The 23,837-nt window shown below is 37.3% G+C and overlaps 1 pseudogene; it reads left to right on the top strand.

Annotated features, from left to right (window-relative positions):
• LOC114051737 overlaps positions 1 to 23,560 on the top strand; it is a 92,838-nt pseudogene extending 69,278 nt beyond the window's left edge.
• The last annotated feature ends 277 nt before the right edge of the window (positions 23,561 to 23,837 follow it).

Below are 23,837 nucleotides of genomic sequence, written 5' to 3'. Positions count from 1 at the left end.
CAAAGCTTGGGACAGTACATTCTCCACAATGGAAACAGATGCCTACCTTAAACAAAGAGTTTAAAACTGAAATAATTGGCTGGAAACATGAGCAAGCTACAAAAAAAAAGTCAGACCATAGAATCTTTCAACCAGAAGAAGACAACAAAGTCAAATCTCTTGCATCTAAAGCCTCCAAGAAAAATATGAATTGGTCCCAGGACATGGAAGAGCTAAAAAGGATTTTGAAAAGCAAGCAAGAGAAATAGAGGAAAAACTGGGAAGAAAAATAAGAGAGATGTAAGAATATCATGAAAAACAAGTCAACAGCTTGCTAAAGAAGACCCAAAAATACTGAAGAAAATAGCACCTTAAAAAATAGACTAACCCAAATGGCAAAAGAGGTCTAAAAAGTAAATGAGGAGAAGAACACCTTTAAAAGCAGAACTGGCCAAATGGAAAAGGAAGTCCATAAGCTCACTGAAGAAAATACTTCCTTAAAAATCAGAATGGAGCAAATGGTAGCTAATGACTTTATGAGAAATCAAGACATTATAAAACAAAACCAAAAGAATGAAAAAATAGAAGACGATGTGAAATATCTTATTAGAAAAACAACTGACCAGGAAAATAGATCCAGGAGAGATAATTTAAAAATTATTGGACTATCCAAAAGCCATGATCAAAAAAGAGCTTAGACATCACCTTTCAAGAAATTATTGGAGGCAGAGCCAAGATGGTGGAGTAAAAGCAGTGACTTGCTTGAGCTCTCCCCCAAACCCCTCCAAATACCTGTAAAAATGCTCTAAACAAATTCTAAAGCAGCAGAACCCACAAAAAGAGTGAAACAAATGTCCAGTCCAAGACAACCTGAATGGTTGATCAGAAAGGTATATAATGCCAGGCTGGGAGAGGAACACAGTTTAGTGTGGGTGCATAGGCTTCAGTGAACCTGGAGCAGGGCTCAGAGGACTGAATCATGGGCAGCTTCCAGGCTTGTCAACCCATGAACACCAAAGACAGCTTAGAAGGTCAGTAGGAAAAGTCTGTGTCTGCTTTGAGAGAGAAGCACTGTGTGGTCTCAGCCCCAGTCCCTGAGCAAGGCTCTGGGGCAGCAGGTGCTTACATAGCTTCTGGATCACAGATTAAGGGGGGATCAAGTGGCTGATCAGAGGGGGATTGCAGGGATCTCTTTGCTTGTGCAGGATTGGCCAAATGGAAAAGGAAGTCCAAAACCTTACTGAAGAAAATACTTACTTAAAAATTAGAATGGAGCAATTGGAAGCTAGTGATTTTGTGAGAAATCAAGACAGTGTAAAACAAAACCAAAAGAATGAAATAATAGAAAACAATGTGAAATATCTCATAGGAAAAACAACTGACCTGGAAAATGGATCCAGGAGAGATCACTTAAAAATTATTGGACTATCTGAAAGCCATGATCACAAAAAGAGCCTAGAAATCATCCTTCAAGACATTATCAAGGAAAACTGCCCTGATATTTTAGAACCAGAGGGGAAAATGAAATTGGAAGAATACATCAATCATCTCTGGAAAGAGATCCACAAAGGAAAACTCCTAGGAATATTGTAGCCAAATTGAGATTTCTCAGGTCAAGGAGAAAATATTGCAAGCAGCCAGAAAGAAATAATTCAAGTATTGTGGAAACACAATCAGGATAACATAAGATTTAGCAGCTTCTACATTAAGGGACTGGAAGGCTTGGAATATCATATTCTAGAGGGCAAAGGACATAGGATTGCAACCCAGAATCACCTAGCCAGTACAACTGAGTATAATCCTTCAGGGGAAAAAATGGTTATTCAGTGAAATAGAGGCCTTTCAAGCATTTTTGATGAAAAGACCAGAGCTGAATATTAAATTTGACTTTCAGATACAAGACTCAAGAGAAACATGAAGAGGTAAATAGGAAAGAGAAATCATAAGAGACTTATTAAGGTTGAACTGTTCGTGGAAACAGTTCTGCATGGAAAGATGATATTTGTAACTCATGAATCCTTTGTCAGTATTAGAGTAGTTGGAGGGAAAAATTACATGTATGTATAGATAGATATAATTAGTTTTTCACAAGATGACAACTATGAAAGTATTTTGCATGACTACATGAATGTTAAAAATTGTTTTCACATGCTACTGGAAAATTAGATATACAGGTAATGGGGTATAGAAATCTATCTTGCCCTACATGAAAATTAGGGGATAAGAGAAATGGGGGGAGATCCAAGGGAGGGTGGATTCGAAGGGGTATACAGAGTGCCTGCCATCTTGAGATGGGGGGAGGAACAAGATGGGGAGAAAATTTGGAAATCAAATTATTGTGGAAGCAAATGTTGAAAACTAAAAATAAATAAGTTAATAACAATTAAAAAAAAGAATTCCCTTATCTAGAGATTATCAAAGGGAAAAGAGATTCCTGTCTCTCCTTGAAGCAGGAATAGGAACCAAATATCCTATTTGTTGAACTCGGCAATGGATCCAGATAGGGATGGGGCTAAGCAGGTTTCAAGAGCACCAACTCTTCTAATATACATAGAAAGATGATGCTTCTTTGGAAGTTTCCCTTAGAGAGGCAAAAAGGAGCATTAGTTCATCTAGCAATGTGGATTTTGGGGAAACAGTAATAGGGAATATGTTATGCTTGTTTTCTTGTCTGGTTGTTATCACTAGTAAACTATCTGCAGTCACGAAATCGAAGTAATCAAAAGGGTTTGAGGAATGCTCCTTTTCTTCTCTCTTATCAGTTAGGATAATGGGCTCATGTGAAAATAGATTTAAAGTTAGATGTGATTCCCTCATTTTTAAATGAGGAAACTGAGGCTGTTGGTGTTTAAGTAACTTGCCTAGGGTTACACAGCTGGCAAGAGGCAGCTTTGACCTGACTCAATGGTCAACACTGTATACATTATACTTCATACTCCTGGAAAGGAGGAAGAATAAAAACATTTTTTCCCAAGAGTTTGAGGGGAAACCAATGCCAAATGGAACAAAGGTGGCACAGCAGAGAATGAGATCTTTTGTATTTTTGAATTCATGCAACGGGTAGGAAATTAGCATGGAGAATGATATTGTAGAAGCCCTATCCAGTGCCAGAGCACAGCTAATTTCCTGAATGTTGCATGTTGTATATAATTGATTTTCAGTTTCATGCACAATCTTTTTTTTTATTATATTATGTTATGGAAATGTTTGTTTTATACCATAGATTAAAAACAAAATAAATAATTTAAAAATTAGCCAAATTTTTATTTGTTTTTGGGTCTCCTTTAGCAAGCTGTTGACTTGTTTTCACGATTTTCTTGCATCACTCATTTCTCTTTCCAGTTTTTCCTCCACTTCCCTTACTTGCTTCTCAAAATCCTTTTTGAGCTCTTCCATGGCCTGGGACCAATTCATATTTTTCTTGGAGGCTTTGGATGTAGGAGCTATGAATTAGTTGTCTTCTTATGGTTGTATGCTTTAAACTTCTTTGTCACCAAAGTAAGATTCTATAGTCTAAGTTTTTTTTTTCCTCTGTTTGCTCATGTTCCCAGTCAGTTACTTGCCTTTTTAACTCTTTGTTGAGGTAGACTCTGCTTCCAGTGTGGAGAGTGTACTGCACTGTTTTCAAAGATACTTCTAAGGACTTGTAAATTTTCAGTACTTTGAAGGTGGTATAGTGAAAGACAAGGTGTCAATGTTGTAATAACTGTGTTTGTACATATGGGTTCTTTATTTATGTCTTTGACCTCTTTGGTGTATGTACCTAGGAGTGGTAGCAGTGCCTAGTAGAGCAAAATGGCATTCATGATTTAGTGATTATTTTTTGGCCATGGGAATCTCCTAATATTCTTTCAGAATGCTTATACCAATTCACAGCTTTACCAAAAGTGGATGAGTGATTCTGTCTCCTTATAATCCATTCAATGATTTTCATTTTCTTTTCCATATCTTTTTCATATCTTTTCCAAACTGATAGGTATGAGGTAGAACCTTAAATTTGTCTTATTTTGCATTTCTCTTATTAGTATTTGGAGAATTTTCTCAAGCTTGTTGATCATTTGAATTACCACATTTGAGAAATGGCCATTCATAGCCTTGACAGGTTACTTATTGGGTAATACTTCTATCAACCTAATTTTAAACAGCTTTTTGTGAGACAGTGTCAGATAAGCAATAATCTTACAATGTTCAAGCTAGAGTACATAAGTTTACCACTGATGTCATCTAGATCATTTTTTCCAGTTGTAACATCAACTTTATTTCCTGAACCAATTCAAGGCCAGGAAAAAAAAAATAGCAGAACTCTGACACCTTGTTTTAAAAGAGTTTAATTAAGATATATAAATGGGAAGAATTAGCTGCAATTATAAATTTCAGAAAATAAAATACTAGTAAAATTATAAAAAGACAAAATACTTGATGGGTGCTTAAGATATTGTTTGTAGCATTAATATAGGGCATACAAAAATATTCCTTGGCAAAATTTTCTCTCTCAGTCTATTACTGATTTTTCTCTCCAAAAATATGTATTTTAGTGTGTATAATAAAAATCAAAGGAGAAAAGAGATTTTCAAAATTTTACTCAGAAACATTTAGTATTGCATCTATTTTTCAAATGGAAATGCAATTACATTATCTTTTTTTCAGGAATTCTATAATTGTTTCAATCCTAGAAAGCACAAACATTCCCAGAAGGAAATAAGTTAAAAGTTGAGATGGAGCAAAAGACTAATATTGGCATGTATGGCCAAAAGCAATTGTAAGCAAAAAGAATTTTCTCTTCCTACAATAATGTGAGAGTTCCTTTCAATTTTCCTTGTTGTCATTTCAATTTTTCACACATTCATTTGTTGTGTACACATCTACATATGTGTTTCATATTTGGCAGTGATTTTAAAACATATCCCATTATTACTGGTAAAGTTGAAACAATGTCCAGTGTAATGGGGAAAAAAAGAGTCTGCTTTTTAGTTTTTAAAAATGTGCTGTTAAGGCAGAGGCAAGATGGTGCAGTAAAAGCAGTTACTTGCTTGAGTTCTCCCATAAACCCCTCAAATGCTTGTAAAAAAATAGCTCAAAGCAAATTCTAGAGCAGTAGAACCCACAAAAAGGCAGAGTGAAACAAATTTCCAGCCCAAGACAACCTGGATGGTTGATGGGAAAGGTCTGTTGCACCAGGCTGGGAGAGGAGCATAGTTCAGTTTGGGCTGTGTAGGCAAAGGCTGGGCCTCAGCAAGCATGGAGCAGGTCTCAGGCAAATGACTCACTATCAGATGTAGTGGTTTTCAGACTTCTCAACCCACAAACACCAAAGAAAACATAGAAAGTCAGTAGGAAAGGTCTGTCTGATGTGGTCAGAGAAGAGGACAGTCCAACCGCAGTCCTAGCATAGCATCAAGGTGGCAGCTGCTTCTGGAGCTCTCCACCCACATACTGTGTGGGGATTGAGCAGCTGATCAAAGGGGTATTACAGGGATATCTTTGGCACTGAGGCAGGATTCTCTTGCTTTGCCCATGTTTGGATCTGGATCACAGTCCTGGGTGGCAGTCCTGAGGCAAGGAGGAGCATTGATGTGGTGGAGCTTGTGGTAGTGGTGGAGAGGGAATCCTCCTCACAGTTCCAAGGAAAAAAAAGAAGAGTGTTTATGGTCAAACATAGACCAGAGCCCAGGCCAGGAAATGTGTAAACACCCCGTTTTTCATCATACCACCTTGGAAGTACTGAAAATTTACAGGTCCCTAGAAGTATCTCTGAAAACAGTGCAGTACACTCTCCACACTGGAAGCAGAGTCTACCTTAACAAAGAGTTAAAAAGGCAAGTAACTGGCTGGGAACATGAGCAAACAGAGGGAAAGAAAAAACTCACTATAGAATCTTACTTTGGTGACAAGGAAGATTAAAACATACAACCAGAAGAAGACAACAAAGTCATAGCTCCTACATCCAAAGCCTCCAAGAAAAATATGAATTGGTCCCAGGCCATGGAAGAGCTCAAATAGGATTTTGAGAAGCAAGTCAGAGAAGTAGAGGAAAAACTGGAAAGAGAAATGAGTGATGCAAGAAAATCATGAAAACAAGTCAATAGCTTGCTAAAGGAGACCCAAAAACAAATACTGAAGAAAATAATACCTTAAAATTAAACTAACCCAAATGGCAAAAGTGGTCCAAAAAGCCAAGAAGGACTAGAATGCCTTCAGAAGCAGAATTAGTCAAATGGAAAAGTAAGTCCAAAAGCTCACTAAAAAGAATACTCTTAAAAATTAGCATGGAGCAAATGGAAGCTAGTGACTTTATGAGAAGTCAAGACATTAAAAACAAAACCAAAAGAATGAAAAAATAAAAGACAATGTGAAATATCTCATTGGCAAAAAAAAACCTGACCTGGAAAATGGATCCAGGAGAGATAATTTAAAAATCACTGAACTACCTGAAAGCCTTGATCAAAAAAAGAGCCTAGACATCATCTTTCAAGAAATTATCAAGGAAAACATCCCTGATATTCTAGAACTAGAGGATAAAATATAAATGGAAAGAATCCACTGATCACCTCCTCAAAGAGATCTCCAAAGAAAAATTCCTAGGAATATTATAGCTAAATTGCAGAGTTCCTAGGTCAAGGAGAAAATATTGCAAACAGCCATAAAGAAACATTTCAAGTATTATGGAAACACAATCAGGATAAGATTTAGCATTTTCTACATTAAGGGACTGGAGGGTTTAGAATATTATATTCTGGAGGTCAGAGGAGCGAGGATTAAAACCAAGAATCACCTACCCAACAAAACTGAGTATCATACTTTAGGGGGAGTATGGACATTCAGTGTAATAGAGCACTTTCAAGCATTCTTCATGAAAAGACCAGAGCTGAATAGAAAAGTTCACTTTTAAATAAAAGACTCAAGAGAAGCATGAGGGGCAGAGCCAATATGGTGGAGTAAAAGCAGTGACTCGCTTGAGCTCTCCCCAAAACCCCTCCACATGCCTGTAAAAAATGTATCTAAACAATTTCTAAAGCAGCAGAACCCACAAAAAGGCAGAGTGAAACAAATTTCCAACCAAAGACAGCCTGGATGATTGATCAGAAAGGCATATCAGACCAGGCAAGGAGAGGAACGCAGTTTGGTGTGGGCACACAGGCCAGAGTGACCCTGGAGCAGGCGTCAGAGGACTGAATCTCAGCCAGCTGTGATGGTTTCCAGACTTCTCAACCCATGAACACCAAACACAACTTCCAGCCCACAGAATGAGGGGGAATCAAGTTGCTGATCAGCGGGGGATTGCAGGGATCTTTTGCTGGTGCTGAGACAGGATTCTCTTGCTTTGCCTGTGCTTGTATCTGGATCACATTTCTGAGTGGTGGTCCTGGGGCAAGAAGGAGCACTGGTATGGTGGAGCTTGTAGTGGTGGTGGAGAGGAAATCTTCCTCACAGTTCCAAGTCAGAAAAGAGTGATTGAGGTCAATCATAGACACCTCACCTGTGATCATAACACCTTGGAAGAACTGAAAATTTACAGGTCTCTAGAAGTATCTCTGAAAACAGCTGAACAAAACCCCCAAAACTTGGGACAGTACATTATCCACACTGGTAGCAGACCCCTACCTTAACAAAGAGTTTATAATTCACCATTTGGCTAGAATCATGAGCAAACGTCTCAAAAAGAGTCAGACCATAGAATCTTTCTTTGGTGACAAAAATCAAAAAATACAACCAAAAGAAAACAAAGTTAAAGTTTCTATATCCAAAGCCTCCAAGAAAAATATGAATTGGTCCCAGGCCATGGAAGAACTCAAAAAGGATTTTGAGAAGTAAGTAAGAGAAGTAGATGAAAAACTGGGAAAAGACATGAGAGTAATGCAAGAAAATCATGAAAAACAAATCAACAGCTTGCTAAACAAGACCCAAAACATATTCAAGAAAATAACACCTTCAAAAATAGCCTAACCCAAATGGCAAAAGAGGACCAAAAAGCCAATGAGGAGAAGAATGCCTTCAAAAGCAAAATTGGCCAAATGGAAAATGAAGTCCAAAAGCTTACTGAAGAGAATACTTCCTTAAAAATTAGAATGCAATTGGAAGCTAGTGACTTTATGAGAAATCAAGATACTGTAAAACATCCAAAAGAATGAAAAAATAGAAAACAAAGTGAAATATCTCATTGGAAAAACAACTGACCTGGAAAATAGATCCAGGAGAGATCATTTAGGAATTATTGGACTATCTGAAAGCCATGATCACAAAAAGAGCCTAGGCATCATCTTTCAAGAAATTATCAAGGAAAACTGCCCTGATAGTTTAGCACCAGAGGGCAAAATAGAAATGGAAAGAATCCACCAATCACCTCCTCAGATCCCCAAAGGAAAACTCTGAGGAATATTGTAGCCAAATTCCAGAATTCCCAGGTCAAGGAGAAAATATTGCAAGCAGCCAGAAAGAAACAATTCAAGTATTGTGGAAACACAATCAGGACAATGCAAGATTTAACAGCTTCTACATTAAGGGACTGGAGGACTGGGGAATATAATATTCTGAAGGTCAAGGGAGATAGGATTACAACCCAGAATCACCTACCCAGCAAAACGGAGTATAATCCTTCAGGGGGAAAATGGACATTTAGTGAAATAGAGGGCTTTCAAACATTCTTGATGAAAAGAACAAAGCTGAATAGAAAATTTAACTTTCAAAAACAAGACTCAAGAGAAACATGTAGAACTCAAAATGAAAACTGGTTTAAGATTATAACTGAGAGAATAGAGGAAGAAGAGTTGGAGAGAGAGGAATAGGAAAAGAAAGAAACTGCTAGGGACAACACCTGACTACTAACTCCAGATTTTGTGAAAACCAGAGGATGTTATTGAAACCATCTCAAAAAAATGAGACACTTGAGCATATATGAAATATTCATGAATAATGACAACTGTGTGATCATCAATCAGAAGGCCAAACTTGACATCCATCACATACTTTATAGTTTCCTTTTCATTTAGTCTCTAATGGAATTAGATACTATCACCCAATCTCTGAGACTAACACTGTCCCCAGGTTGTCCCTTCAACTAGAGACTGTTCCACTGGAACTGAACATATCTTTAAACAGACCTTAGGTCAAAGCACCTCATACTATGGGAATTCTTGTTTGTTTTAATTTACCTGGAATTTAAAAAGGCTCTATCTGTGGGTCAATGGGACAGATAGCCAGCATTGCTAGGTTGGTATAATAGAAAGAGTACTGAATTTGACGTTACGAAGTCTTTATCCAAATCTTGCCTTGTAACTTTATTGTCCATTGGACTTCTGAAAAATTGCTTCACTACTCTGGACGTCAGTTTCCTTCTCTCTAAAATGAGGTAATCAGATTAGATGATCTCTGAAGTCTCTTCTCACTTTAAATCCTATGATCCCTGGGAAGCATTTCAAAAAGAATTTTCCTGAAACCACCATTCCTTTGAGAAAAAGACATAGATATGTATAAGAAAAACTGAGAGAGAGAGAGAGAGAGACAGACAGACAGACAGACAGACAGACAGACAGACAGACAGAGAGGACTGAGAGAAACAGAGTAAGAGACAGAGAGAGACAGAGAGATAGAGAGACAGAGGGAGAAACAGAGAGGACAGGAAAAGAGAGAGAAAGACAGAGGGGGAAAAGAGAGAGAGACAGAGGGTTAGAGAGTGAAAGACAAATGGGGAGTGGGAAGGAAGATGGAGAGGCAAAGAAAGAGAGAGGAAGGAAAGGAAGCAAGAAGGGAAGGGAAGGAAAGAGGGGTAAGAAAAGATAACAGATAGACAGCAAGATGACTTGATCATTCAGTTATCAATTTTGATATGGGCTAGTCATATAGTGAGAATGAGAGATAATTGATAGTGACTATGTGCTCTATGGTATCTTCATGGTATAGAAGAATGCCTCAGCATGTCGGTTGGCCCTGCCCCAGTAAACTTATGAAGGGACATGGGCAAGAGGCTCACAGGATGGGCAGAGTATGGTGGATGATGATCTACATTATTAGAGAGAATAGCCATATCTTTGTGATTACAGATGTATTGGAATATTTGAGAAGAACAGGAAACATAAAATATCATAATTCACCTGATAGCTGAAGCATATCAACCTATCTTGTTTATCTACCTCCTTAAAAAAATACTCTTTATCATACATCTGTAGGCCTTTTTAAAGAAGTGATTGTTTCAGGGAATTTCCATTTTAAACATATCCTAAGGATAATAGGATTTAGAGCAGAAGGGAGCTTCATACAGAGTGAAATGGATAGAGAGAGAGGGAGAAAGGGAGAAAGAAAAGGCATTTTGAGGCATGAATTCAAACAATAAAAATAACTGCTTAAAAAAACAGGCTGTAATTATAAAATCATTTCACCTTCCATCAATTATTTCAGCTCTCCTTAGGAATCCTATGTTCTAGTCAATTTGGACTGATAGTCATTGCCCAAACTTCATGCATTTCCCTTTGCCATGCCTGGAATTGATGCCTTTCTCATTTCTCCCTCACATTATTTTTATTTTATTTCAAGGCACAGGTTAGATACTATCTCCTTCATGAAGTTTTCCTTGATTTCTCTCAATTGTTACTATTTTTTTCCTACTTCACATTGTTTTTTATTCAGTTATCTGTATTCCTGGCATTTTCTTCCAGCAAAGTATAAAGTTCTTGAGCATAAAGGCTATATTATATATCTTTGTAAGTCAAGAATCTAGTGGAGTGCCTCACACATAATACAAAAGGTACACACATACACACACACACACACGTGATTTTTGCTGAAAGAATGAATGAATGTTAATCCTTCTCCACAGTTTAACATTTTGCATTTTAATGCTCTGTTCAAAACACATCTGTGAAGAAATGTCATATACTACAAAGTCATATACTCTATTGTACATTTACTAAAGACTATGTTCAAAATGAAAACAAAAAAAGAGAAGCAGGAAAAGGTAAACAGGAAAAAGAAATCACAAGGGACTTATTAAAGTTGAACTGTTTACATTCCTACATGGAATGATGATATTTGTAACTCATGAGAACTTTTTCAGCATTAGGGTACTTGGAGGGAATATATATTTATATTCCCTCCAACTACTATATAAATAGACAGAGGGCACAGGGTGAGTTGAATATGAAGGGATGATATCTAAAAAAATGAAATTAAGGGGTGAGAGAGGATTATACTGGGAGAAGGAGAAAGGGAAAAGTAGAATGGGGTAAATTATCTCACATAAAGCAGACAAGAAAAAGCCTTTACAGTGGAGGGGAAGTGGAGGGAGGTGAGAGGGATTTGGATTTAGCTTAAGTAGGGAATAACATACACATTCAATTGGGCATGGAAATTTATTTTATCCTACAGGAATATAGGGAGGAAGAGGATAAGGGGGGGGGTGATAGAAGGGAAGGCAGATTGGGGGTGGGGTAATCAGAAGCAAACATTTTTGAGGAAGGACAGGATCAAAGGAGAGTATAGAACAAATGGGGAGTAGGATAGGATGAAGGGAAAAATAGTTTTTCATAACATGACTATTATGGAAGTGTTTTGCATGACTACACATGTATAACCTGTATTGAGTTACTTGCCTTCTCACTGAAAGTAGGTGGGGAGGGAGGAATGGAGAGAATTTGGAACACAAAGTTTCAAAAACAAATGCTAAAAATTGTTTTTACATGCCACTGAGAATTAAGATACAGGCAATGGAGTATAGAAATCTATTCTGCCCTACAGAAAAATAGACAGGGAAGGGTATAAGAGAAGGGTGGGGTGATTGAAGGGAGGGCAGATTGGGGGAAGGGGTATTCAGAAAGCACACCATCTTGGGGTGGAGGGAGGGAAACATGGGGAGAAAATTTGGAACTCAAAATCTTATGTAAATGAATGTTGAAAACTAAAAATGAACTATTTTTTTAAAAATGAGCAAAGCAGAAGAGATTTCAAACAATAGCAAGAAATTAGGTGGAAGCTATTCATAAAGTTTCAAACAAGTTTTGCTCCAGATAAGCCAACAATGTAGCCAGAAATGATCAAGAGTTGATTATGGGGACATTCATTTCAAGGACATATTAAAATTTCTTTGGGAAAAATGGGCCTTTTCCTGCATGCTATTCAGTGTTCATATTCATTCATCCATTCAATAAATATTCAAATAATATAAAAAATAAAATAAAAATGTACTGGCAATTTTTTACCATTTACTGACAACATTTGTTAAATATAGAGCACCATTAATCTACAAAACTATCTCCTTCCTTTTACCTTTTCAAATTCCCTGGGCTACCTTCAACCTAAACCTGTCCTATCAAAAAGCACACTCACTTCCTTCTTTATTGAGAAAATTGGAATATTTTACCTCTCTCTTTTTCCCTCTACTCCACCCCCTCAAATTTTTTTTTCTGTTTTCATTCTATTTTATCCTCTTTTTCTCCAGTCTCAGAAAATGAGGTGGCTTAGTCCTTTGTCAAAGCTAAATTCTCCACTTACTTTTAATTTAATACATTATTCTTAAATAATTTGTTCCCTTTGTTGTAATATTTAAAACATTTAATTATGCTATTTTTCTTTGTATTAACCTTTTTGTATAACTCCCTTCCAATGAACCCATGACCAGCAAAACAATAAAGCAAACCACGTGACTCTCTCTCTCTCTCTCTCTCTCTCTCTCTCTATATATATGCATACACATTATATATACATATATATACACACTCAAATCAACAAGTCAATTCAAATTTTTTAAGTACCTCTTATGTACCAGGAATGGTGCTAAATACTGGGGATACAAAGAAAGGTAAAAAACTTTCTTTGCTCTCAAGGAACTTATTCTAATATGCATTACCTTTTTCTTATAATCTACATCTCACTACAGAGAAACAAAGTTATATTTTGTTTTGACACAACAGATAATGACAAGCTACCAAACTGTCCTATAAAATACATTATCTCAAATCAGTTATTTAGCACCGATTAATAGGGTTAATATGGCTAAGGTCAAATAGCTCCTTCTATTTTTGTTGTCTACTAGAAGAAGAGAAAGGTCTCTAACTTTACCAGTATGAAATTAACTGTGACTGCTATATTTGACTTGTATTTTGTTGTTTCCCATTGTTGACTGCATTTACACTAGAGTAGTCATTATGCATATTGCTATGTTGGCTCTATTTTATTTGGTATCATCACTTCATACTAGCTCCCCAAGTTTCTCTGAATTCTTCATATGAATTCACATATTATTTCTTATGATGCCACAATATCCTAGATTCATGTGTTTCAGTTTGTTCAACCATTCCCTATCAAGGCTTTTTCCTGCTTGAATCTCTGAGTGAAGGACTCTAACTTACAGCTGGAGACACCATGTGGAAGAGGAGGGCCTGAGAGCTGCCTTTTCCCCACCATCTCTCAGGTTGTGTAGTCCCAGGAAACAGGACTGAGGCTTTGGCCTTTTCATTTGATATTTCATTAAAAGTGATATTTCATTAAAGGTGCAGCAAGTGAAGTGGGAACCATGGGGGTTGGTTAGATATGAATTTTAGGTCAAATGTTATAGCCAACCTAGTAGTGAAGCCCTGAGAATTATGGGTCTTGGAAGAAGCCTGGGAGAAACCAGCATTGCTGTCTTCGGGTTTGAATTTTGTGGGACCAATGCTATATAGAAAATAAACTAAACTGTCCACCTAATCCCCCTCCCTTCCTTGATTAGATGTGGTATATGTGGGACATCACGGGGAAATGTTTGTATATTTGTTCTTGTTAAATATCAGAGGTAAATATTTTAAATTCCAATATGATATAAAAAGTTAAATGGAACATGGGTGATAGTCACTGTGCCCCTAAAATGTGGGAAATACAATCAGTGGAGCTTAAAGAAAATTGTAGAGAAGAGAAAATCTTCTACCTTCATAGTGTACTATTGAATTCTAGTGTATGAGGGAGGCAGAATAAAATTTAATAGGCCTAACCCCATATTAAAGAGCCAAATTCCTTCTAGTCTTTCAAGACCCAACTCAGGTGTTACTTTCTCCTCAAAGTTTTCCCCAAAATTCCTTCAACTGAAATTCTTCTTTAAATTTCCCTATAATATTTTTTTTTCTGAATCACTCCTTTACCCTTGTGTAATACTCATTTATGTCCATATAATATCTGATATAATTCACCTTAAAAAGTATTTATAAAGAAGCTACTATACTTAACGTACTGGAATAAAAGCACAAAAATGTCAATAGTCTACATTCAAGAGACTTGTATTCTATTGAGGTGTGGGAATGGGAACATATTAGTCAATGAGTGAACAAAGTCAATACAAAATAATTTTTAGAATGAAAGATTGTCAACTCTTTGAGGACAAGGATATTTTTTCTTGACCTTTGTATCTTTAGAGCCTAATGTAGTACCTTATTCATTCATTGATATTGTTCATTCATGTCCAACTCTTTGATACCCTTTATGGATTTTCTTGGCAAAGATACTAGAGGGTTCTCTGGCCAAAGCCGGGGCCATTTGTGACCCAGGCGGGGTGAGGAAGCCGGGCGTGGGCGGGCGAGCCTGGGCCTGTGCCCTGGAGGGGCAGGGCGGGACCATGTTGGCTGAGGACTCTGTCCGTCCCTCCCGAGGAACCGGCCTTGGCGGCCGAGCTGACCTGCCCCTCGCTCCGGGAGCAGGAGCCTGACGGAGCCGGCGCCCGAGGGGAGCCGCCGCTGCCACCGCCGCCCGCTCCCCTGGGCCATAGCGTGCCCCAAGCGTCCGTGGCTGTGAAGTCTCTCGTACTCCCCCTGGCCCATAAGCCTCTGGAGCCGGGGAGGCTCCTGGGGCCCGACGACGACGAAGACGACGCTAAAGGCGACGCGGGTGAGGAGGACGAGGACGACCGGGCGGCCGAGAGGGAGCGGCCCTGGGCCCTGCCGCCCAAGGAGAACCCCGGGACCAAGAAGCCCCCGCCGCCGCCGCCGCCGCCGCCGCCGCCGCCGCTTCCTCCTTCCGCGCTGCTGCCTCTGGCCTTGGTGACCACCGCGCCTGGCCCGGTCCCCGGGCCAACCCCCGGCCGCAGCCGCACCTCCGCCGCTGCTGTTGCTGCTGGTCCAGCCCGCCGAACCAGAACTAAGTTCCGCAAAAATTACAAAAGCAGGAAAACCAAAGACAAAGAAAACCAACAAGTCTAGTGATTTCAGTGATATCACAAATTGACTGACACCAAACGAATTAGAGAACAATGAATGCCGGAATGTCACCAATCAACCAAATAAAAAGCCACAGAGCAGAAAAGAAAAGGAAGAGAAGATTGAAAAGAGAGTCACCAGTGATAGTAAAGAGAACCTGGAAGCAAAGCTTGATGGCCCTGGAGAAAGTAAGGACGAGGCCCAGTCAAATAATCAAAGAAAGAGAGCTAATAAGCACAAGTGGGTACCTCTTCATTTAGATGATGTAAGACCTGATAGCCAAGAAAGACCAGGATCACGGAACAGCTCAAGATCTCAACCAAAAGCAAATAAGTTAGCTCATAACAACCAATGAAATGACTAAGTTGGAGACGTGATAGAGAAAAGTAAGAGAGATGATCAGGATGAAGTTTCCAGTGTGAGAAGTGAAGGTGGTAATATTCGAGGTTGCTTTAGAGGTCGAGGAAGAGGACATGTTCAGGGAAGAGGAAGAGGCAGAGGAAACCCTGGAATGAACTTTGAATATTTTTATGATTATGGAGAACAACATGGTGAAAGAACTGATCAACCATTTCAAACAGAACTTAACACTAGCATGATGTGTTACTATGATGATGTATTAGGTGGACAAAACATTGCTCAAAGAATCCATTAAGCGACAAATTAAATATTACTTCAATATAGAAAATTTGGAACAGAACTTCTTTCTTAGGAGGAAGATGGATGAACAAGGTATCTTGCCTATTACTCTGATTGCTGGTTTCCACTGTGTTCAGGCCCTGACTACAAATGTTAATTTCATTTTAGAGTCTTTGAAACAAAGTACAGAAGTGGAAGTAGTGGACCAGAATATAAGGGAAAAGGTGGAACCAGAAAAATGGCCAATTCCTGACCCTCTTCTACTTAATATGCCACAAACTGACTTCTCTCAGCTCATCCACTGCCCAGAGTTCATACTAGGCAAAGCCTTTGGCTCACATATTGGTAACAGCTTTTCTTTTTCCAGAACAAAGATAGTAGAGTGGTTTGTCATTTTCTTCTGTACTATATTTTACAGATGAAGAAACTAAGGCAGAACAGGGTTAAGTGATTTGCCTGGGGTCACACAGCTAGGAAATGTTTGAGGCCAGATTCAAACTCAGGAAGATGAATCTTCCGAACTCTAGGCCTGCCACTGTGTCCACTGTTGCCACTTTATTCAGAGTAGGCACTTAATATCTTTTTTATTTAATTGATTCTCTTTAGAAACATATAAGACTTTATTCTGTGCTTTGTGACTGAGAGGCTTTATTGGTAATAAAGTTCCATCCTATACATGGTGCATTAATTGTTGGCCTTGCATAATTACTCCTTTAGTGTAGGCCTCTTATAGGAGACTCATACTGAGTCAGCTGCAAGGGTTTGTATATTGAGAGGATAATAAGTATCACTGCTAAGTGATCATTCCCTATACAACTATGACCCCTTCTTCGGTTGACAATGATCAGGAAAAATAATTCAGCTTTCCTGTTATGATTAGTTTTTGAAAAATCAAGGACCTTGACTATTTGTAGGCTGGGCAGAATGGGTGAGAAATACAATACTTACACAGAGGAGCAGTGTCTAGATCTAAGAGGGGTGGAATACAGTTGTTCACCTTGAAAGGAGCACTTACAACATCCTTACTCATCCTTAGAATAGCCTACTTTCTCCCCAGTCTTTCTTCCTCCCACCCCAACACATATGCACATATGAAAATAGGTCAATAATTCTATTAGGTACAATTGTAATAACATCTTATAAAGTAAGCAATACCAAAGGATTGAGAAGTAATGTAATTTGCAAAGTTCCCAGAATTAATCGGCAGCTTTGTCTGATAGAAGCCAGAGCCTAGGTTTCTTGACAGAACTCTAAGACTGGCAATACTAATTCCTTCTTGTGTTACTATTGGTTGTCAAGATCTGAGCAAACAAATGGCCATGTTGCACCATACCAATAGCCCACAGCCTATTCTTTCTTTTGTTCTGAGCAAACTGTAAAAAGACCAACAGCTGTTGCAGAACTAACAAAAACTGAAAGACTTGCAGTAGGTGGTAGACCTGTGCTTCTCTTATTCTTGTCTTTGAAAAATCTGCCACTTCAGTGTGGAAATGGGTGGAGAATGTGACAGTGACTCAGTCTCAGGGGGAGTAAAAGTAGTCATCGTGGCTCAATTTTGATATAAAGGAATAGAATCATTTTTACAATTCATGGCAATATACATTGACAAATCTCTCTTTCTCACACATGACCACACACACACACACACAACATATAAAAGACACACAATCTGAGAAACTGAAAAGCTAGAAAGTGAATCTGGATAAATTCAAAACAAATCTTGTATGACCCAAATTTAAATGGGACACTAAATATATGTGTATTTAATGATTGTTACCATAAGCTAATTCATTTAAGATCTTTATATAAAAGCATTTTGCCGAGCTACAGCTTACTTAATCCTCATGGTTGCTGAGTTTCCAACTTAAATAACCATTTGTTAAAATATATCCTTACATTCCTAAATAGTGTATTTAAAAGATTATAAAAAAAAGAAACCAAGACAGAGAAACAAAGATTCCTAAATAACCGATCAAGTAGAAATAGGGTAGACACTAGTTTTAAAAATTAAGTGGTTCAAAATGAACTTTCAAAACAATTTCAAGTTTTACAAGGAGAAGCATAGTTCAAGATGTGAGATGAAATAAACAAAAAGGTATTTTCATCTTATGAATAGTTGAGAGATGGAATCTATGATGTACATTGTCTTCACAGGGACAATTACAACTTTTAGGAATGAAGGGACTGGTAAGATAGTTATATAATGTGAAAACTTTCTCCATTCATTTTTTTTTCTTTTCCATTGTATTCACATCTATCCTTCAAAATTCTTGAGGTGAACTTCTTTGATGAGGCTATCTTCCTTACCCCTCTCATTCCTCAATGCGATTTTAGCATCCTTTCTATGTCCTATGACCATTGCTAGTGGAAGGGAAAGGAAAGCAGAAAGGAAAATGTCCCAGGACAAACTATAGTATACTTTCTATGCATAGAGATAAAATGTTTCCCTCAATAATTGGTGAGTTGACCCAGGGTTTTTCTTGTTGTATTGGAAAGTCCTTTTAAACTTTGGGACACAGGAAAATTGATTTCCCTTACAATCTTCAATAATCAAGTAAGGGTATTCATAAAATCACCTAATTCTGGTCCCAATTTATTGCACTGCATTTATTTCCCTTTTCAAGTTTGCCTAGCTTCTCAGTCCTTGTCTTCTGACACCTATCTTTTCTATCTTTCATTTTTGGTGAATGTCTAAAGTCCTGATGGTTCTTTTACAATGCATTCTTCTTAAACCAGACTCAGAAGAACACTGCTGCTTACCTCAATCATATGTCCATATATAGTTTACTCCCATATATATTGGCAATATTGCCATTACAAGCCTTAATATTAACACTACTCTCTCTCCCATATATTAGCATCATTCTCCATGGTGATTAGCTTTTTTGAGTTAGCTCCTGCTGAGATTAATTTCTCTATATAGCAGTAGAATCTATTTTATCAGACCTGTCATGTCCAGGGCATAGGTATTGATGTTGGTGGCATAGTGCTTTAGTTTAAAGGGGAAAGGAAATTTGGTGGTTTTGAGACAAATGATTGATTGCCAAGCTGACATCTGAAATCCATCACTCTGAGGAGAAACCATTTCTCCAGAAGAATGTGTATCTAACAGCTTTAATCAGAAGCTAGCCTTTCTCTGGAAATATTGAATATAAGGAATTGATTCCATTAGGTTCCTTTCCATTTATTCTTCACAATCATTTAAACTGACTTAAATATGTGTATACATACATAAATGCAATAACACATGTATGTGGCACAATATTAAAGAAGGTATCATCACATTTATCAAAACAGAAGGAAGTCTTGCATGCTATGTAAAATATCAAGGCACTGATTCATACCAAAAGATATCTATCTAGTGAAAATGAGTTGATGGGATAAGACAAAAGAGTAGCAGTAAAGCCCCCACAAGAACTTTCCTGGGAGGCAGATTGATGTGAATGCAATTGAAGAGATGGACTCAGCATCAGATGAAAAATGTTTTAAAGACAACAGTTTCAAGTTGAAATTGGAAGAGTAAAAAATGCAACAGAAAATATGAGGAACTCAAAGACCCATAGAGGGGTTGTTGTTGTTGTTGTTGTTGTTGTTATTGTCCAGTCATTTCATTTGTGTCCAACTCATTAAGACATAGAAGAAAAATATCTCTTTATTCCATCTATGAAGAATTCAAAGAACATAGATGAAAAACATCATTTCCCATGACATAGGACAGGTAGGCCAAAATCTCATATCCAACCTATGATGCTTGGGCTCTTTGTCCAGTTTTCTTTATTCAATAGGTCATGCCACAATAACTTTGAAACATAGACAAATGAGAATCAAATCCCATTTCAGACAGACAAATTACATCAAAGTGCTCAACTATCTGACAGCAAAATAGGAAAAGGAATAAAACTATTAAATCTAAAGTTTTTAGAGAAACTCTCTTAACTTTCCTTGAATTTTATCTATAATATTTTATGTGCAGTTGACAACAGTGGCATCTAATTCAAGAAAGCCAGCTCAAATTTCAGCTCAAAGAGTTAGAAATTCCTATTAATCTTAACTCATTGAACAGTTTGTGCCTTATTTGTTCCTACAGTCTTATTTACATTGATATCTTCTAAAATAATCCGATTGTATAGCTAGTGTTTGGTTTTCTTTGATTTACAAACATTTTGTACCTTGCTTTAGGCTGAGTTTACAAAGCAAAATCATTTCACAAAAATATAAAACCACCACACTTTTAAGTAGGACCTGTACTGGCAGTGTGGTACAGGGGATAATACTGGATTTGGAGACAGAGAAGCTTCATGATTTTGGATGAGTCATTTACTTTCTTTGACCCTTGGGTTACTTGTGTGTAAGGTGAGGAGGTTGAATTAGATCATATCTAAGGTCTCTTCCATTTTTAACTCTATGATAGAATGGAAGAATGGGGTTCAAATCCTACTTTCTAAACTTCTCAGTGGTTTGACTGTGGAGGAAACTACTTAACTCTTTTCTGTATCTGTTTGCTTATTTATAAAATAGTGATAATAATATATTTTTTTATTTTTTTAAATTCACATTTACTTCATTTTCAGTTTCAAAATCTGTCTCTCTACCTCTCCCACCCATTGAGAGGGCAAGGTAAACAAAGCCTATTGTGAGTATCATAGTGTTACAAAACAAACTCCTACATTAGCCAAGTCAAAAAAGAAAAAAGGAAAAAAAGAAAACATGTTACAATTTGCAATCAAGAGTCCATCACTTCTTTATCTGGGGGGTTGATAATATTGTAATACCTGGCTCATGGCTTTGTTGTGAAGCTCAAATGAGATAATCTATGAAAAGAGCTTTAAAAGCTTCTAAGTACTATGTTGTTGTTATCATTATCATCATCATCATCATTATCATCTACATCGTTATCTTAATATTACTTAAAATGAGTTAATATTTTCATGGTTCCAGGATTTATTTCCTAAAATGAAAAGTGTTTAAGAATTTTGTGCAAAATCACAAATATGAGAAATCTATCTGCAAGAATTCAGTCCACAGATCACTTATTTGTGAAATACATATGCTGCTATGTACTCTTGAAGTACAATCCTGGCATCAAAGGTAATAGCACAAATTTGAATTTGTATAGCACATTAAGGTTTACAAAGAGTTTTCTATACAATGACCCTGAGTTAAATAGTGTAGTAACCATATTCTAAATTAACAGTGACATTTATAGAGATTGTACTTTGTTCATGGTAATCCAGCCAGTAAACATTGCTAGAAGGAGCAGATCCCAAGTCTTTCAAGGCTAGGTCCATTGCTCAAATCTACTCTCTCATTATTGACTTTCATCAAACATTGAAGGTCATTCACTAAGCCCTATGTAGAAAGAAAAAGGTGGATAAAAGTAATGATAGAAAAGAAAGACAGTAACATTGTCAGTGTTCACAATAAAAAAAAAAGAAAAGGAAAACAATTTGAAACAAAGAAAATGGATTTAATGTCTCATGGACAAATTAAATTTAAAAACTGAAACATTTGTATAAAGTAAAATGATATAGGTTGGTTTTTGTCCTTTATTCTTGAAAAGGACCAAAATGACATGACTATCTTGGGGTCAAGTTACAGTGTGTTAGACTGTGGCAAACCAATATGAACTCTGAAGGCTTTACCAGATAGGGCACAAGCAATTCATATAAGTGATATAAGGGACACTGGAAAAGGACCCATTCCCCAAACTGTCTACCTCAATATCTTCTGACATTTCCTTAAAGAAGTATATTAATAAATTTGGGGGGCTTTGAATCTATCTGTTAATATGGAAATATTTTGGGGGGGATAAGTATTTATTCTATACCTACTCTACATTTATTATCAATTAGTAATAATTAAAGGTCCATTATTCTAAATCTCTAATTCAATGATAGGATATATGAATAAACAATAGATAGAGAGCAATATGAACAACCTTGGGATATCCTTTTACACATTTCAGATTGGATTAAAGGAATGAAGGGGAAAGTGCCAAATCTTAGAGGGGATATGGAAAATTTGGACACTTATAGATGTCCAAATTAGTTGGTGGTACTGTGAACTGATCCAACCATTTTGAAGCGCAATCTGTAAAGTTTTTAAAATGCTTATATATTTTGACCCAGCAATACCACTACTTGATCTGTTTTCAAAGATAATTAGGATAAAGAAAAAAAAAAACAATACCAACTTATGTTCTAAATATTTATAGCACTTGTGGTGACAAAAATATATTTATAGCATTTGTGGTGACAAAAAACTGGAAATGGCAAGGGTGCCAATCAATTGTGGAATGGCTGAACAAATTGTGCTAAATGATTTTGATGGAATACTATTGTGACATTAGAAATGATGAACTCAATTTCATAAAAACAATACTTGAATGAAATAATGAAGACTAAAATGAGCAGAATCCAGAAGACATTGGATACAGTAATAGCAATATTGTTTTAAGAACACTTTAAAAAATGTCATTTTGACTATCAAAAGTATTCAATTAACTACAAAGGGCCTCTGAAGGAAGATGCTATCTGTATCCAGAGAACAAACTGATAAATAGAGGTATGTATAGAATGATATAAAATATATATACTTATTTGTATCTAGGTAGCCATCTTCAGGGGGGGAATAAAGTTACATTATGACTTTATATATTTAAAAAGAATAGCAAGTTGCACATAATAGATTTATAGTTTCATGTGCAATCATATTTTTTCCTATTCTACTATGTTATAGAAATGCATGTTTTATTTCCTAAGTTTAGAACTTAAGTTCAAAAAGAAAATAATGAAGGTCAGACCCTGCCCAAGTCCCTTATTTCCCAAAGAAATTGTGCATTCTTCCCAAGGGGCAGTCATGGGGAAGTGACAAATTCTCTGTGGTTCTTAGAGATTGGGGGTGGGCTAGGATATCTATTCTCCACTTCCAACTCTTTCTGGGTGACTGCATAACCCATTAGTTTGAGAAGATTATTTAATATGGATTTGGCTAAGAAGAAAAACTAAGCAAAAACCTACCAGAACTTTTTGCTGCTCTGAAAATGCTACCTTTCCAGGGCTCTAGCCATATGACTTTGGCTAAATAGATTGTCTCCTCTCCCCAGCATCTGAATAGACAGGTATGCTCAGATACAACATTTTACATTTAATTTATGCATAGAACCAATAAAAAAAATAAAATATTACTATACTTAGTAAACTGGACAATAGGCATTTTTCATTCCCTTGTTCCTGTTTTTTGTTTTTTTTTTTGGTTGTTGTTTTTTGTTTTTGGAGTGGATAATTAGGCCCACTGTGGTGGAGCAAGCAAACACCAACACCAGGAACCCCCATGTGCCTTAGCACAGCCAGGGGAACTGACAGATTACAACTTGGAGAGCCACCATGTACCCTGCTGCAGCCCGGGGTGGGTAAGCTTCTACCAAGGGTTGGGCATCAATGTGCTCTAGCACAGACACTGGTAGTTAGGTGTCCTTCCAGTGGTTAGACCTCTACATGTTTCAGTGCAGCCTAGGGAAGGCATATGTCCTTCAGTGCCTAGACCTTCACATGATTCAGTGTAGCCCCAGGGAAATGCAGAAAAGCCCAACATGGACTGAGGACACCCAATACACCACCACCACTAAGAACCCAACTCAGTACCAGGTAAGTTGCCAGACCCTTATGGCCTCCAGCTGCCAGCACCTGAGACCCCAGCACCCAAAGCCAGTGACCATGCCCCTGGCCCTGAGCACAAGAAGCTTGAGACAGTGCTTCTGTTCTCCAAAAGGAGAGATCAACTTTAAAAGCTAGGAAACAAGCAAACATCATAAGCAAAAAGGAAAAATGACCACTGACTATAGATTCAATGAGGACAGGAAAGATAAAAATACAAACTAAGGAGAGGACAACATTGTGAATGTGTCTACATCTGAAATATCAATGGGGAATATCAACTGGTCTCAAGCCCAAAAAGCCTTCTTGGAAGAGCTCAAGAAGGATTTGAAAAGTCAAGTAAGCAAAGTAGAAGAAAAATTGGGAAAAGAAATGAGAGATATGCAAGAAAGAGTCAACAGCTTAAAAAAGGAAG

Source organism: Vombatus ursinus, unplaced genomic scaffold, assembly GCF_900497805.2.
Source record: "Vombatus ursinus unplaced genomic scaffold, bare-nosed wombat genome assembly UNPS02014805.1, whole genome shotgun sequence".
NCBI lineage: Eukaryota > Metazoa > Chordata > Mammalia > Diprotodontia > Vombatidae > Vombatus > Vombatus ursinus.
Note: the sequence above shows the minus strand (reverse complement) of the source record. Positions and strands in the feature narration are given on the sequence as shown.